Source organism: Balaenoptera physalus, assembly GCF_965194825.1.
Source record: "Balaenoptera physalus genome assembly, chromosome: 18".
NCBI lineage: Eukaryota > Metazoa > Chordata > Mammalia > Artiodactyla > Balaenopteridae > Balaenoptera > Balaenoptera physalus.
Window position 1 is genome coordinate 64,428,694 of NC_138899.1, and position 16,242 is coordinate 64,444,935.

The window sequence follows — 16,242 nt, forward strand, 5'->3', positions numbered from 1 at the left end:
AATCAATGCCTCATTGAATTCTGAAATCCTGTTTCTTCTTTTGCCTCTTGTGAGAAAGAATACTAAGATAAATGGTAATTTCTAGACTAAAATTAAAAGAAGATTAGAAAAACAAATGATATATTTCAATCAGTTAGTACAAGGGCATAGTGAACTCTGTTAAAAAGCCTCCCCTACAACTTAATCATTGTCACATTGCAAACTCTACCTTGATAAAAAGAAAAACTTTAAACTATGGCCTTCCTCAATTTTCTCCATCTATGTGTGGGAGCTCTCCTCTGTGAGAGTATCTGTTTGAATTTGACTCTGAATTAGCCAATGTTCCATTCTAGTTTGGTAGCCCTTTGGCTAAAATGGAAGAGTTGGTGGTCTCACCCTGGGAATACACAGATACCTCCCTGACATAGTGACTTTACTCTGTGGAGTCAGTGGGAGACAGATGAAGAAATTTCTCTGCTGAAGTTGATGACTCTCTGTCCATTTCTAGGAAATGTCTCTTAATTCTGGTTTTATAATTTTATGAACCTCTGCTTTACAAGCAATACTTGAGTTTCAGGTTATTCCAGTCTTTTAAGCAAAACTTGTACCCAGCTTTTTTTGTGTGTGGTGGTGTTTTGAATTCTTACTTTGATGTCATAATATTTCAGGAATAACCACAAGCGATTCTGTAATTCTTCCAGACATTTTATTTTTAACCTGAAGAAACCATGGTCAGTGTCAATAAATGTTTATTGAGTGTCAGCTGGGTATGAGCCCTGTCCCTGGCATTTAAACAAGTCTGTTTCAAGTAGTCTGAGTTTCCAAGATGTTCCATTATCTGATTTAGGAGTCAGATATTTCCCCAAAGGGGTCTTCATTGTTTCCTAAGTTTTAAAATTGTTTCCAGTTTTTAAAGACATTCTCTGTAAGACAAGTGTGTCCAGCAGTTTTCATTTATTAAATGCTTACTATGAGCCAGAAACAGTTTTACAATGTATTTCCTAATCTTAATCGCCCCCCCGCCCAGATTCACTAAATTGAGGGATGACTCTTATGATTCCCATTTTAGAGGTGACAACACTGAGGTTTAGTGAGAACATATTTGTTCTGGGTTGCACTGCAATCATGGAATTCAATTTGAGTCCAGGTCTGTCTGATTCCACAGCCTCTCTGCTACACCATATCCAGTTTGATATTTGTAGCCTTTTGTAAATTCATACTCAGTGCCGTAATATTTCAGAAATTATGAGTCATGTGGTTATACATCTTAAATCTTAGGAAACCAGGTCTGCATCAGTGCATGTTTACCAAGTGCTGAATGACTCTGTACTTAACATTGTACATGACTCTTTTGCATGCTTTGGATTTCCAAGTTATTTCATTAACTGATTAAGGTTAGACATGTTTTGGAAGGGGACTTTAAGAGTGAAACTTGCTTTAAATTCCCAATTATCCAGGATATCTTGTTTGAAGATGAGAGCAGCTGGCAGTTTTAATTCTCTAAGTGTTGAAATATTGTGGAAAAGAGAAACCCCAAACCAGCTTGCTAACAAATGGCTTAGTGAATGAATCAGCAGGATTGAGCTCTCTCTGGTTCTTTTTGGATGTTTTCTATGTGTCCCCACAATCTGGGTGTAGTGTGATGAGCTATTCTGCTGAGAAACCAGAGTTGAAAGAATAAACAGGGTTGACAGAATAAACAGAGTAAACCCTGATTGTGGAGGAAGGTTTACAAGTCAGCTTCCTTCTGCAGCTTTAACTCACATGCCTGGCCTTCAGGGAATGCGCCAAAGCTTCTCCTTTGTGAACGGGTGGAAATGGCTTAGTGCCTGCGATTTGTTTGGTTTCTCATTGACTAGTGCAGGGTTCTAGGCAGGCCCCAGTGGACAGAGGCTGCCATCGGAGGAGCCCAGAAAGCTGGACATCGCACAGTGAAAAACACATGCAGGGATGTGCTGAGGAAAGAGAGGGAGAGACTGGGACGCAGTCACACACACACACACACACACACACACACACACACACAATTACTTAACGGAAAATAAATGAATTTATTAATGTTGATTATTTGGGCTGATACCTCAAATTAAATGTCCTATTGGTCTAAAAAATTTTCCATTTTATATTTGTCAAGTGCTCTCCTCTAAGGAGCTTTAAAGGCATGTGCCGCTCCGTAAGAGCTGATCAGCTGGCACTGTTAGATGAGCAAGCTGTGTGGAGGATGGGCAGCTAAGGGATATTGAAGAGGGAGTTGAGGAGAAAGGGAAGGACAAACCTCAGGTGCCAGCGGTGGTCACTCAGCCTCGGGAGCAAGAACAGGAGGAGCACAGTGAGTCTGCAGCAGAGCTCCTTTATCCGCAGGGCCGTTTGGGCACCTGAGGGACCTGGGCAAATTCCCTTGCTGAGAAACGCTGTTATCTGGGAGTGAGTTCTTAAGCCTGAATGTCCTTGTCAGTGCAGTCCTGTGCTTTGAGCATGTTCCACATGGTTCAGGAAAGGTGTAGAACTTGTTCATAATTTGTGTAGCAGAACAGCTGCACTTTGGAGCCTAGGTGGTGACCTCCCAGAGGTGGGCACGAGGGAGAAGGAGGAGCTGGTGGTTAGTGACAGGGACACATGTGTCTCCTGGGGTGCTTTGCGCATCTCAGGACTGACTCCCAGTGACCCCAGCCCCCGACCACGGGCCACCAGTGTGCACTTGTAACATGAGCTCCGGCATATCTGTTGACCCCCAGGACAGCTGCAGCTTGAGTTAATAGCACATAGTTCAGCCCCTCACTGAGGCTTTCCTAGAAATACAACCATGTACTCTACATGGATTCAGTCCAGGAACTCCCTTCCTATCTGAGAGAGCAAAAATGCATCTTTTGGCATTTGCAGCAGTTGGATGAAGCCTCAGTCACCAGTGTCTCTACTTCTCTTCTTCTTCCGGTCCTATGTGTCCCCACTGCTCTTCTTAGAGCACGGTTTGTGAGACATAGTAGGGCCATCCCGCCACACTCAGGATTCTTAGCTGTAGGATTTTCCCTTGCAGTATAGAGAAGAGAATCCTGATTTTTAGTCGTCAGGAAAGAGAGGCACACCTGAGACACAATGAAATTTGAAGGTTAAGGTCTTGGGGAAAAGGATGGAACTGCGAGTTAAGACCTTGCTGACTCAAGAGTTCTTTCTCCTCTTTAGGTGTACACATTCTTTTGATTGCATCTCCCGAAAAGGCATGAAATTTTCCAGGTGACATTTGTCTCCTTGGCACTGAAACCCAGCCTACTGAGCGTGATGCTATTAACTGAAGACCTTGAACTGAGGAGGATGTCTTCTTGTACAGAGTGAACGGAAATGGAGAAAAGCAGGGTAGGGGGAGCTGCTCTTTGCATCTTTTTTATTTTTTATTTTTTAAATTAATTTATTTAATTTTTAATATTTTTTATTTTTGGCTGTGTTGGGTCTTCGTTTCTGTGCGAGGGCTTTCTCTAATTGCGGCAAGCGGGGGCCACTCTTCATCGCGGTGCGCGGGCCTCTCACTATCGCGGCCTCTCTTGTTGCGGAGCACAGGCTCCAGACGCGCAGGCTCAGTAGTTGTGGCGCACGGGCCCAGTTGCTCCGCGGCATGTGGGATCTTCCCAGACCAGGGCTCAAACCCGTGTTCCCCGCATTGGCGGGCGGATTCTTAACCACTGCGCCACCAGGGAAGCCCTTCTTTGCATCTTTTAAAAGTAGTTTCATAATTTTCCCCTCCATTCTTATTCCCTTAGTAATGTGCTTTGCTCTTTGAAGCTGAGCCTCCCTGTTCCATTTGAAATCAGAATTTCCTTCTGTCTTTATGATAGCCTTAGAGAAGTTCTCCTGCAGGACATAGATGGATTTCACATTACGAAAGGAGAAAGCAAAGCCACTCCAGAACACAGTAGAATGGCCAGGCACTATTTATTTATTTTAGAGGTCGTGGCAGCTGGGGAGGAGGGTTCAAAAGACCCAAAGTTGTGTATGAATTATGATGTGATGTGTTCGCTTTTAGCTCACCACCGGGCAGACCTTCAAAGTTAGTTCTCAATGGGTTTTTCTCAGGGGCCACACCATCATCTTCCAAATGTGAGTCTGAAGATGCTTCCCATCTTACATCACTCACAAATAACTGCCAGAGCAATAAGAAACAAAAACTATACAATTTACAGCTCACCCTCTCTGATGTGAGGTGGGATGGGGGACACAAAGCAAGGGCCTCTGAGTTGATTGCCACAGAGAGCAAACTCTTATTTCCCTAAGAGAGCAAACACACTAGCACATTAAAATTATTAGAAAGCCTTTACACAGATTAAATGGAGCTTGATTTGGGTCGAGGTGGCAGAGGGGAAGAGGAAAGAAACCAAACAGCATGCGCCAAGGATTTGCTGAACATGTTTTTTTTTTTAAAAATGCTGACGGGCATTAAATTAAGTAACAACCAAAGATTACACGAGAGTAAACACTGCTGCTAATGTTTGATTAAAAGCTAACTGAGGGCTCGAAGTGACTCCAGTTAATTTACAGATCATGCAAAAAACAGCCCCAGGGGACTGGGACTACTAAGGGTAGGGGAGAAGTTTTATAGGCAGAAGCCACATTTTTAAATGTAGAAAAAGAAAACGAGAGCTGAAGGAACTGCTTTATAAAGTTCTGGGAAGGAGAGGAAGAGAGAGAGAGAGAAAGAAAGAAAGAGAAGAAAGGGGGTGGAGGGAATAGAAGGGGGAATTGTGTCTGTGCCTGCTGGGCTTGGGTAATAAAAAAAAGGGATGTGTAACTTTTAAATAACTCTTCTAGGAGGAGAGAGTGTGCTCGGATCAAAAAGTTAACTGTTCCTATGGGACAGGAGTCTTAATAAGTTCTAGACTGTGCCAAGAGTTCCATCTACCCCAAATGAAAGAGTGTAAATTCCCCCATGTGATCAAATAAAATTGATTTAACTTTGCAACATTTTGCTTCAGGTTAAAATTTAAGTGTAGAGTCAAGCAGCAAATGATAAAATTATAGTCCCTGTTCAGCACAACCTCTTTTCATACAGTTTTAAATGCTTTTATAATGGGATGTGTCATTTATTTAGTAATATAGCAGTCACATAGCAGTTGATAGCCTTAGATTGGGGTTTCATCATGTATTTTAATTTTCTAGGGCATGGGGGATGACCATAATTGCTGAACAATTCAATGGAATGGAATGGGCTAATTCAGCACTTTTTTTCCCTGCATTTTTCCACAGAATATCTAAAATCTTTCTCCTCCATCGTAGTATGTTTATGAAAGCAAGGCATTTAACCCTCATATTTCCTGGGCTTGAATAGTTTTCTTAATAAGACATAAAACATTTGCAAACTCGACCCATTTAACTGAGCATGTCATTATGAAGGAGATAGCAATGTTCAGTGTGTCAGGGTTGGATCCTGTCTGCTTGGTGTTTGGCTACCCTCAGAAGATACTCCAGGAAACCCAGTCTCTCAAAGACTCTTCTTTTTTTTCAAGTTTTGTCTTCTCTCAGACAAAGGCAAAAATATCTGCTGTGCTAGGCCAGTCTTTAGTTTAATCTTGGAGTCTGAAAAACAAACAGTGGTAAGGTCTGGATAACATTGATACACATTTCTGTGTTTGCCCAGATGAAACTTTAAAAATGCTAAAAGCCACCAGACTCTCTGCTCTTTCCCTTAATTGCCCTGGATTATCAGGCTGGAGAAATAGCATGGGTGGGTATGTTCCAGTGCTATTAAATCTTGTGCTAACTTCACTGATACCGGCAGCCTCATCTGCTTTCCAGCTTTCTCCAGGGACCCTCCCAGCATGTTAGAAACCAAACCTGTCTACAGGGACAGAGCTGATGCCAGAACTTGTGCTCTGCGAGAGGCTAGAAGAGAAAAATCATGCTGTCTCATCCCTTCTGCACTGTCAGTTGACTCCCTTTATGACTTTTATTACCAAATCCAAAACTTGATGGCCAACCTGACTAAGGTCACTGGCCCCACGAAGATATTTTAAAAAATTGAAAATCACTTGGCATTTTCAGTTCTTACCATTTATGAGTTTGCTCAAATATTCTGATGAGCAATTCCAAACAGGAAGGTGTATGTGCCAAACCATAGCAAAACTGAAAGTGACACTTCAGAGTGACTGGAATTAGTAGACATTTGTTTGGAACCCCTGTCCTCCATACTCGATGTTAAAAACAAAGTCTAGCATCATCCGTGTCTACTGGGTCAGTTATTAAAGAAAATTGAGGAAGGTCTAAAGGGGATTGGGCTTTCAGTTATGGAGATGTTTTGAAACTCAACTCACTGTAATTCATAAAAAGTATGACATGAATGGACAATTATAGATATTGTCACACTCGGAACAAACAGATTGTGATGATGTGGCATTTCATTTTCTTGTGTTTAACAGAAAATATGACATTTGGTTGCATTTATCTGGCACTTTTGCTCTTCTACTTTAACCTGAAAAATGAAATGTATGCAGTTTCTCAAGACTTCAAATCACAAAGTTGGGAGATGGCAAATGGTATCGTAATAACAATAATAACTGAAATTTATTGTGTATCTACTCTGCACTGTTCTAAGCAACAGCCCTGTGGGGCAGGAACTATTGTTCTTCCATTTCAAAGTTTAGGAAGCGAAGCACAAAGAGATACACCAGGTGTCCACAGTCACCCAGCAGTCGATGGGGGAGCCTGGCTTCCACCACACCTGTCTTTATCCAGTCTTGGGCTCCATCAGGGAGAGGAGACATCATCATTCTGCATTTCCAGGCACCCATATGCATATGGTCCCCATTTTGGTGCCACTGGACCCTGTCATCTAACCTATCTTGGCATGTCAGACCCTTCACACTGGTGTGGGGCAAGAGGGGTTGGATTTCTTGAAGCTCCATTCTCCATTATGCCTAAAAAAAAATCCATCTCTTCCCACAATTGAGAACCCACATTTCATTTTTTTAAAGAGTGGCCTATTTTATTGGAAAAGAATAATAGCTACAAGTAGCTTACTACGCATCAGATATTATTCCTATTACTTTATATTTCACATTCATTTTATTCTCACAACAGTATGAGGTGGGTAGTATTTTTAGCACCATTCTAAAGATGAGTACACTGAAGCACAGATAGGTCATGTCACTTGCTTAAAGCCACCTAGTTAGGGAGACGCAGAGCTGGACTCATACCCAGCAGACTGGTCAGATGGTCCATGGTCTTAACACTACCCTCTCTCTCCAGTGAACTGGGGGCTAGCCAGGCAACTGAAAGCTAGCAATGAAATGACTTCAGTCAAATAATTTGGACTGGGTTTTATTACAGCCGATTGTGTAATTGACCATTTCATCACTAAAGCAAGATGATACACTGCTTGATACAACAGCACACTCCAGAAGGAAGACACTGGAAAGATGTACAGAGGCCTGGGTTATTCTCCCAGCTGCTCAGACTGGGCCATTTCTGTCTCTTACTCTCTGTGTCTTGGTTTTCCTGCCTCAAATACAACAAACAATAGCCTCTTTTATTGGTGTGATTTTCCAGTTTACAAAACAATTTCTCACACATTGCCTCCTGTGATATGAACCTCACCATGGTTCTATAAGGTGTGATTATTCAGTTAGGACCTTCAGGAACCTATAACTCAGAGACACCCAAGGCCGCAAAACTCATCAAAAAGAGCTAGACATGAAACCTGGCTTTCTGATACTAAGCCAAAATGTGTTTCAACCATATCCCCAACTCTTTCTGCAGTAGAAATAGCCTCTTAGAGCAAGTTTCCTGTCACATGGCAGTTTCAGTGGGAGATCTTATAAAGCCTTCTCCTAGTTCCTTACAGCAAGGCTCCATGAAGTGGTCCAGCCAGCTGCCCGAAATGGCTGAAGACCACCCACGTGCTGCTCACGCTGTATTTTGTACTTGAATCCACTTCTTGTGGTAGACAACTTACAGTGGTCAATGAAGACATTAGAACTAGTTATGCTTATCAGCATGGGCTGGGGCGGAGCCCACAGACAGGGCAACAAGGTCACCAGCCACACAGAGGTGAGAAGCATGCTTAAAATGTGCTGGGCTTTGGGTTCCACCCTCATGATTTTAGTGAAGTGTTGCTTTATCTTAAAGAAATGAATAAGACCCGTTGTCAGTGAGTAGGGGAAAGTCCCTTATGCTCCCCTCCCTCCTCCATTCCCTTGGGCGTGGGTTGCTGACACAGATAGGATTAGGTGGTTGGCCTACTTATTCATGGCAACTTGCATAGCTTAACTGGAGGCTGGATACTGGACCCTCAGCCCAGAATTTCAGAATAGTCTGGGCAGTTTCCACAGATCTGGATCTGGAACCTGGAAGCAGGCTCTTACACATATTCTCAGATGGTATGACTGGCTGGCTTATAAACTCTTCCTAAGAAAGCTGAAATCCTCTGCTCCAGCCAGTGGAGGGAAGGAGTGAGGGGAGGAAAAGAGAAGAACCTGGAAAGAAAAAGGCAAGGAAAAAAAAAAAAGACTTGTAGAAGGAAAACTCACAAAGCCCCTTTCCTAAGAAGCCTTTAAGCTGGAGCCGACCAGCAAGGCACTAGCAGACACATATGGGCAGGTTAATGTCCCTAAAATCAAGCAGGAGCCAGTAATAACAGGGTCAGGCAAATAGAAAGTTCCAGCTGGTAAGGAAGTCTGTGCAGCACCACACCATTGCCCCAGCAATTACTCTAGATGTAGGACTGGCTCCCCAGCTCTGGGCACACACACTGGGGCTGGAGAAGCAGGCTGTGCTTCTCATAAAGCATTCTCCTCTCTGGGACAGATCCCCGGAGAATTAGGAAAGCTTTACAGTAAAATCAAGCATTATCTCTACCGGGTTCTGGAGGCCAGGTTAGAAGCTGCTTGTCTGATTATTGCCAGTAGCTGGGATGATTCGTTGGCAGGGACCTGGGTGGAGGAGGGAGGGCTCTGTGTGTGTGTGTGTGTGTGTGTGTGTGTGTGTGTGTGTGTGTGTGTTGTGACTTTGCAAGTTGCGTGGCAGTTGTGAGATACAGCAGTGTTTGCTGCTGTGACTGAGGGCCCAACTTGCAGAACTATTTGTTACCACTTACCATCCTTGGGTGGTTTGGGTATGCACTTCTTTAGGGGAACAAACTAAATATGACAAGTTTCCAAGGTTGGTGGTAGCTGCCAATTGCTTGCCTGTCTGTTGCCCAGCTCTTTCTTTTTTCTAAAGCAGTAGAGTACCGGCTTCTGTTTCACTGGTTTCTATTTCTGTGAAAAACATTTCAGAACCATTTTCCTCATTGTTCCCACTAAAAATCAACCTTCCCTTCCTTTTTGCGCTGGAAGGGCTGACCCCCATTCACCCGATCCATTCCCTCCTCAGCTGCTGTCAGCACCAGACGGGTTGCTGCCATCAGATGATGTTCTGCCCTGGCCAGGGGAACCCATACCTTATCCCTAAATAAGTCTAGATGAATTAAATACATAAACATTAAATGAATTTTAAAAAACCACAAAGGAATAAAGGAAATTATGGTAAATATTCATCAATTCCTACTGTGTGGAAGCGCTTTTAAAGAAAAAAGGTAGAGGAAGAATTTATGAAAAGGTCAATTTTTTGGTATAAAATTGAAAGCTTGTATACCTCAAAACTCATGATTAAGAAAAAGCATAAAGCAAAGAAAAACCTGGAAAAATGGCAAAATATAAGGCAAAGGTATAAACATGGTTAATACATGAAGAGCTTCTAGAAATCAATAATTAGAAGATAAATATTCTAAACAAAAACATTGTCAATGTTCACAAAAAGGCAATTCGTACAAGCAGAAAAAAATTAGGCAATAACTCAGAAAAAATTTCAAGCTTACTATTTATTTAAAAATGCTTAAAGGAAGACTAATTTTTGTCTATCAAACTGGCAAATGTTTTAAACAAACAAAACAGATAATTAATATTTGGAGAAAAGTTCAGGAAAAAGTATCATACAGTGCTGGGGGAAGTATAAAGATTTTTCAAGTTTTCCAGTTGTAAATGTGGCAATATGTATCCAAAGATTTAAAACTGTAAATAATATTTGACCTAATAATTCCTCTTCTAGGAATATATCCTTAGAAAATATTTTTTGAGAAATATAAAGATTTAGGTTCAAGGATGATTATCACAATGTTATTTATAACAGGAAAATATTCTAAATATAGGTTTAATTAATTACAGTACATCGTAAGCACTGAAAATCACGTTCTTGAAAATATTTAAGGCTTTGGAAAAAACGTAAAAAATAATATGAAGTGGAGAAAATATGATGTAAAACCACATGTACAAAACGCTTCTATTTTTGTAAAAAATGTGTGTTTGGTTATATATGTATATACATACATAAATACACAGAAAAAGGACTGAGAGTATTGCACAAATGAAGTATTAATAGTGGTTCTCAGGATAGTGGAATTATCAGTGGTTTTAAAATTATTTTTATTTGGTATTTCTCCAGATTTTCTGCAAAAAGAGTGTATTAACTTTATGATCAGAAACATAAATATTATTTTTGTAATTTTCTTTGTTATCAAGGGCTCCCCCTGCTGCTCACCTAAAAAATTATGGAGGCTTGGCCTCCTACTTGTTTCTCATTTTCCTCATCTTCTAAAAAGCTCTGTTCTTGATCTTGATGACCACTCTCTACTTCTTATTTGCCTTAGGAGCACACCCTACTAATTTGAACATTTAGAATGATATATCAAGGCTTTTTTTAAAAAAAATTGAGATATAATTCACATACACTAGTCATTCATTTAAAGTGTACGATTCAGTGGTTTTTTAATATATTTATAACATTGTGCATCTGTCACCAATATCTAATTCCGGAACAGTTTCATCACTCATAAAGAAACCTCGTACCCATTAGCAGTCATTCCCCTTTCTCTGTCCATGGTAACCACTACGCTACTTTCTGTGTCTATGGATTTGCCTATTTTGGATTTATCATAAATTGAATCACACCATATGTGGTCTCTTGTGTCTGACTTCTTTCGCTTAGCATAATGCTTGCAAAGGTCATCTGTGTTGTAGCAAGTATTGTCAGAACTTCATTCCTTTTATGACTGAATAATATTCCATTCTTTGAATATTCCATATTTCATTTATCTATTCATCAGTTAATAGACACTTGTGTTATTTCCACTTTTTAGCTATCATAATTAATACTTCTTTGCATATTCACATATAAGATTTTTGTGGAGATATGTTTTTGATTCTCTTGGGATATATATTTGGAAGTGGAATTGCTGAGATATTATAACTCTATATTTAACTTTTTGAGGAACTGCCCAACTCATTTTCAAGGTGACTATATCATTTTATATTCCTATTAGCATTGTATGACAGTTCCAATCTCACCTTATCTTCACCAATAAGTATATACAGCCTTTCTAATTAAAGCCATCCTAGTGGATGTGAAGTATTATCATTATTGTTTTGATTTGTATTTCTCTAACAACTAATGATGTTGAGCATCTTTTCATGTGCTTGCTGGCTATTTGTATATCTTCTTTGGATAAGTGTCTATTCAAATTCTCTGCCTGATTTTTAGTTGGGTAATTTGTCTTTTTATTGTTGGCTTATAATAGTTTTTATATGTTTTGGATACTAGACCCTTATCAGATACATGGTTTGCAAATATTTTCTCCTATTCTGTGGGTTGACTTTTCACTTTCTTGATGGTGCCCTTCAAAACATAAAAGTTTTTTTGTTTTGATGTGGTCCAATTTATCTATTGTTTTCTTTCGTTGCTTGTGTTTTTGCTGGTGTGTTTAAGAAACATTAGCTATTGTTTATTCTAAGATCTTTGTAGTTCTGGCTTTTGCATTTAAATCTTTGATACTTTTTTTTTTTTAGTACGTAGTGTGAAGCAGGGTCTGCCTTTATTCTTTCCAGTTGTTTCGCACCATTTGTTTAAAAGACCATTGTTTCCCCCATTGAATTGTCTTGATACCCTTGTCAAAGGTCAATTGACCATAAATTTATTGGTTTATTTTTATACTCTCAACCTTATTCCATTAATCTATATGACTATCCTTATCCTCATGCCACAGTCTTGATTGCTGTAACTTTGTGCTGTAGCTTTCAAAATTGGGCAGTGTGAATCTTCCAACTTTGTTCTTCTTTTTCAGGTTGTTTTGGTTATTCTAAGTCCCTTGAATTTCCATATGAACTTTAGGATTAGCTTGCCAATTTTTGCCATAAAAAGGCATTTGGAATTTTGATAGAGATATTGTGGAATCTGTAGATTAATCCAGGTAGTGAGTATTCCTATCTAAATAGTTTTAAGTTTTCCAGTCCATGAACACTGGATGTATTTATAGTTATTAAGATGTTTAAAATTTCTTTCAGTGATGTTTTGTATTTTTCACTGTACAAGTCTGACACATTTTTGTTAAATTTATTCCCAAATACTTTATTCTTTTTAACACTGTTGTAAATGAAATTTTCTTAATTTCATTTTCTGATTGTTCTTTGCCAGTGCATAGAAATAAAACTGACTTTTCTAAATTGAGCTTATATCCTGCAAGTTTGATGAACTGGTTTATTAGCACTCATAGATGTTTCTGTATTCCTTAGAGTTTTCTGTTTACAAGATCATGTCATCAGCAAATGTAGACAGATTTACTTCTTCCTTTCCAATCTGGATATGTTTTATTTCTTTTTCTTCGGTAATTGTCCTGATTAGAAAGTCCAGTACAATGTTGAGTAGAAGTGGCTAGAAACAGCATTCTTTTCCTGATATTAGTGGGAAAGCTTTCAGGCTTTCAGCATTAAGTAGGATGTTAGCTGTGGGTTTTTCTTAGATGCTGTTTATCAGGTTGAGGAACCTCCTTTCCATTTGTTTTGTTGTGTGTTCTAACATGACAGCATTTTTAACATGGATTTAGTCACATGCTTTTTCTGTGTCTATTGAGATGATTCTGTGATATTTGTTCTTTTTTTCTATTAATATGGTTCATGACATTGATCAATTTTGGTGTGTTGAATCAACGTTGCATCTTGGGGATAAATTCCAACTCATTATTTTGTATAATTCCCCCTCCTTTTCTGTTTATGTTGCTGAATTAACTATCCTAGTATTTTGTTGAGAATTTTTGCAAATACATTCGTACGGCATATAGGTCTGTAGTTTTCTTGTAATGCCTCTGTCTATTTTTGGTATCAAGGTAACACTGATCTCAGAGAATGAGTTGGGAAATATTATCTTCTATTTTTTGGTAGAGTTTGTGAAGGATTGGCATTAAGTGTTCTTTAAACACTTGGTAGCATTTATCACTGAAGCCATCTGGTCCTGGGCTTTTCTTTTGTGGAGAGTATTGATTATTAGTTCAATCTCTTTCCTTGGAAAGGTTTATTTATATTTTCTATTTCTTCCTGAGTCAGTTTCTGTAATTTCTCTTCCTAGGAATTTGTCTGTTCATCTAGGATATATAATTTTTTGGTGTATAATTATTAAAATAGTTCCTTTTAAAACCCTCCTACACTGTTGGTAAGAATGTAAATTTCTGCAGCTACTATGGAGAACAGTATGGAGGTTCCTTAAAAAAACAAAAATAGAGTTACCATATGATCCAGAAATCCCACTCCTGGGCATATATCTGGAGAAAACTCTAATTTTAAAAGATAAATGCACCCCAATATTCATAGAAGCACTATTTACAATAGCCAAGACATGGAAGCAGCCTAAATGTCCATTGACAGAGGAATGGATAAAGAAGATTTGGTATATATATATACATACACACACACACACACACACACACACACACACACACACGCACAATGGAATACTACTTAGCCATAAAAAATAGCAAAATATTGCCATTTGCAGCACCATGGATGGGCCTAGAGATTATCATACTAAGTGAAGTAAGGCAGACAGAAAAAGACAAATGTCATATGATATCACTTATATATGGAATCTAAAATATGATATGGAAAACATAGGCAGAACACTCTCTGACATAAGCCACAGCAAGATCCCTTTTGACCCACGTCCTAGAGAAGTGGAAATAAAAACAAAAATACACAAATGGGACCTAATGAAACTTAAAAGATTTTACACAGCAAAGGAAACCATAAACAAGACGAAAAGACAACCCTCAGAATGGGAGAAAATATTTGCTAATGAAGCAACTGACAAAGGATTAATCTCCAAAATATACAAGCAGCTCATGCAACTCGATATCAAAAAAAACAAACAACCAAATACAAAAATGGGCAGAAGACCTAAATAGACATTTCTCCAAAGAAGATATACAGATTGCCAACAAACACATGAAAGGATGCTCAACGTGACTAATCATTAGAGAAATGTAAATCAAAACTACAATGAGGTATCACCTCACACCAGTCAGAATGGCCATCATCAAAAAATTTGCAAACAATAAATGCTGGAGAGGGTGTGGAGAAAAGGGAACCCTCTTGCACTGTTGGTGGGAATGTAAATTGATACAGCCACTATGGAGAACAGTATGGAGGTTCCTTAAAAAACTAAAAATAGAACTACCATACGACCCAGCAGTCCCACTGTTGGGCATATACCCTGAGAAAACCATAATTGAAAAAGAGTCATATACCAAAATGTTCATTGCAGCTCTATTTACAATAGCCAGGACATGGAAGCAACCTAAATGTCCATCATCGGATGAATGGACAAAGAAGATGTGGCACATATATACAATGGAATATTACTCAGCCATAAAAAGAAATGAAATGGAGTTATTTGTAGTGAGGTGGATGGACCTAGAGTCTGTCATGCAGAGTGAAGTAAGTCAGAAAGAGAAAAACAAATACTGTATGCTACACATATATATGGAATCTGAAAAAAAAAAATTGGTTCTGAAAAACCTAGGGGCAGGACAAGAATAAAGACACAGACATAGAGAATGGATTTGAGGACATGGGGAAGGGGAAGAGTAAGCTGGGATGAAGTGAGAGAGTAGCACTGACATATATACACTACCAAAAGTAAAATACATAGCTAGTGGGAAGCGGCCACATAGCACAGGGAGATCAGCTCAGTGCTTTGTGGCCACCTATAGGGGTGGGATAGGGAGGGTGGGAGGGAGATGCAAGAGGGAGGGGATATGGGGATGTATGTATACATATAGCTGATTCACTTTGTTATACAGCAGAAACTAACACAACATTGTAAAACCATTATACTCCCAGAAAGATGTTAAAAAAAATAAAATAAAATATGATACAACTGAACTTGTATACAAAACAGAAACAGACTCACAGACATAGAAAACAAACTTTTGGTTACCAAAGGGGAAAGGGGTGGGAGAGTGATAAATTAGGAGTTTGGGATTTACAGATACACACTACTATATATAAAATAGATAAACAACAAGGATTTACTGCATAGCACAGGGAACTATATTCAGTATCTTGTAATAACCAGTAATGAAAAAGAATCTGAAAAAGAATATATATATACATATATATATATATGTATATATACACATCACTTTGCTGTACACCTGAAACATTGTAAATAAACTGTGCTTCAAGAAACAAACCAACAGAAACCTAACTTGAGGGTTTCAAATTTTGTATTAAAATGTTCTCATCTTTCACTTTGTTACCTAAAAAACTAATATAGCTCCATGAAACAACCCTTCATTAATTATTTACTCTCTGAGGAAAGAGAATATTCCTAGTCCATCAAAAAGTCTACAAATAATAAATGCTGGAGGGTAAAGAGTGGGGAGAAAAGGGAACCCTCCTAAACTGTTGGTGGGAATGTAAATTGGTGCAGCCACTATGGAAACAGTATTGAGATTGCTTAAAAAACTAAAAATAGAGTTACCATATGATCCAGCAATCCCACTCCTGGGCATTTATCGGGAAAAGACAATAACTCTAATTTTAAAAGTTAAATGCACCCAGTGTTCATAGCTGCATCACATAAGTTTTGATATGTTATCTTTTCATTTTCATTCATGTCAAAGTATTTTCTAATTTCCCCTGTGATTTCTTCTTTGACTCATTTATTACTTAAGAACATGTTGTTGAATTTCTATATATTTGTGAATTCCCCAAATTTCTTTCTGTAATTGGTTTCTGATTTTATTCCACTGTGGTTGGATAACATGCTTGTTGTGATTTTAATCCTTGTAAATTTATTGAGACTTGCTTTATGGCCTAACGTATGGTGTATCCTGGAAAACCTTATGTGTGCACTTGAGAAAAATGTGTATTCTACTGTTGTTGTGTGGAGTGTTCAATAGATGTCTGCCAGGTTTAA

The 16,242-nt window shown here is 38.9% G+C and overlaps 1 protein-coding gene across 1 annotated transcript in view; it reads left to right on the forward strand.

Moving 5' to 3' along the window:
* Positions 1–16,242, forward strand: part of LOC309647286 (ribonuclease H2 subunit B-like) — a 789,004-nt gene that overhangs the window by 400,071 nt on the left and 372,691 nt on the right. The window contains exon 4 of the transcript XR_014255911.1: positions 3,160–3,330. The gene's annotated coding sequence lies outside the window, so the exon portion shown is untranslated. The remainder of the gene's footprint in view (positions 1–3,159; positions 3,331–16,242) is intronic.